Here is a 2,395-nt window from a genome sequence, read left to right as displayed (position 1 = left end):
CAATGTGATTTCTTGAATCCAATACTCTGTTCATCCCCTTTCTTCTTCTTGCTCTGTTAAAACAAGGCGGGGGGCGGTGGGGGGGGATTTTTTTTTTTTTTCATTCCCTCTCTTCTGTGATCATGGCAGTGAAGATGGGTCTACTCCGAGTGGGCCGCTAGAAGCAGGGCAAGTGGGCCTATGGATTAGCCGTTTGAATAATGGCTCACTGCCCCCTAAGGAGGAATTTACCAAACCCATTTCAGAGGAATCATTTTGCCCCTTGCCCCTTTTGTCTGGATAGGGTAAATCAATTTTAATGAAATCATTTCAGTTAATCTTTTATGTATAACTTGCTTTGTCCCATAGATGTGAATCTTACCAGGTCAACCCCCAAATGTTTCAGAGGTGCTTAGACTGTCAAACCAAACTGCCTGAAATAATAATTTGCCCAGCCAGGGTTACACAGAGTGGAGGACTAAGCTTACAGTGGATTTCCTCATTCCTAAACCAATATTCTATCCTCTCTCACTGCCTTTTTCTTTCCTAATAAAATTGCTGTAGCTAATTACTGGATCAGAAAACCTAAAATCGTATGAAAACATCCCTAATGGCAACAAGGGTTAAAGGAGGAAGAAGCAGGATGCATTTGTGTGCTGATTACCGTTGAAGGACAAAAGTCTTTTTGAAAATCACGTTCTTCTCCAGCAATAAGCTCTTATAATAGATCTCCACCCGCAGAGATTAAAAGGCTTCAGGCCTGTACAAATAACAATAATCAGACCAGAAACTGTTAAAAGCATAAGACAGATAAACCCAATGAGAAGCCTTCAGAGGGAAGCAGATAAGCATCGCATCAGAGGAAAAATGTCAGCGAAGTTATTTTGTTCTAGAAGCTTTTTTTTCCCTCTCTCTTGAAGAGAGGTGAAGGCACTGATTAGAAACAGAAAATTTGTACACATTTTAAAAAGAAATAGGAGTGTCAATGGAGGCGTATCTGCCTGGTAGACTCTTGTCCCTGGGAGTTTGGGGGCTTTCTTTGCATGTTACCCTGTGGCACGGTAGCTTGCCCGTATCTTTCCTGAAAAGCTGAGACAAAAATATATGCCATTCAGGTATAAGTAAATGTTAAACACATGAAAAAAAAGTTAAATGAGGGAAAACGTATGGTTGAAACACATTCAGATTCGAAGTTGGGCGGAAGGACTGCAACAGGTAAAATGATGATTTATTTCACATTGCCTCACCCAGGTCGTAGAGGTCACCAAGCATAAAGAGAATGGCAACGCCGTGGATTTCCCCTCAGTAATCCCCCTGCCCCAGAACATGGCCAGAGCTGGGCCCCTCCTTTTAATTCACTTCCCGAGAGTCTTGATTGCATAGGAAAGATCCGAAATGATTGTCTGAGGTAGATAAACGGTTTTCTGCCTCGACACCAACACTCGTTTTTAATACTTCTCTGAGTAACCAACTCAATTTCTTTGACCGTTTGTGTGGAGGTATAATTTACATATCATCCAATTCACCCATTTTAATCGGATAACTCAATGGTGTCTAGTAAATTGGTAGAGTTCTGTAACCATCACCGTAAGACTTTCTCTTTGTCTATGACTTTCTGCAGTTCAAACGTACTCTGCCGAGGGCTGTCTTCTTTGGTATTCATGCCCCTGGATGTTCTCTGAGGCTCCTGGATCTGTGGTTTCCTGCTGCCATTGATATTGAAAAGTTGTTGGCCATTATTACTTCGATTATTTCTTCACTCCATTCTCTCCTTTGGATATTCCAGTGCCGTGGGTGGTGATCCTCTCGCTGTTGGACCATGGTTCTTGCATGTTCTGCTCTGGTTTTACTTTCTTTTGCGCTTTCCCTTTGCATTTTCAGTTTGGGAAGTTTCTCGTGACGTCTCTTCAGGCTCATGGTTCTTTCTTTGGTGGTGTCAAGTTTCCTCAAGAGTCCTTGGAAGGCATTCTTCATTTCTGTTACTACGACTTTGATTTCTAGAATTTCCTTTTGATTCTTCGAGTTTCTGTCTCACCCATTCTGTTCTTGCCTGTGGTGTTTCTTTTCTCTTGCAGACCTTAACATGTTAAATGTAGTTATTTTATTTTTTATTTTTTTAGGATTTTATTTATTTATTTGACAGAAACAGGGAGAGAGCACAAGCAGGGGGCGTGGGAAGCAGGCTCCCTCCTGAGCAAGGAGCCTGATGTGGGGCTTGATTCCAGGACCCTGGGATCATGACCTGAGCCGAAGGCAGACGCTTAACCAACTGAGCCACCCAGGCGCCCCAATCATAGTTATTTTAGATTCCCTGTCTGATAATTCCAACATCTGTGCCATCTTTCAGTCTGATTCTGATTGCTTTGTCTCCTCAGACTGTTTTTGTTGGGGAGGGGGATTGTTTTTGTTGTTGTTC

This window comes from Mirounga leonina, unplaced genomic scaffold (assembly GCF_011800145.1).
Source record: "Mirounga leonina isolate KUSES-001 unplaced genomic scaffold, KU_Mleo_1.0 Mir_93, whole genome shotgun sequence".
Classification (NCBI taxonomy): Eukaryota; Metazoa; Chordata; class Mammalia; order Carnivora; family Phocidae; genus Mirounga; species Mirounga leonina.
This window is presented reverse-complemented; position numbering follows the sequence as displayed.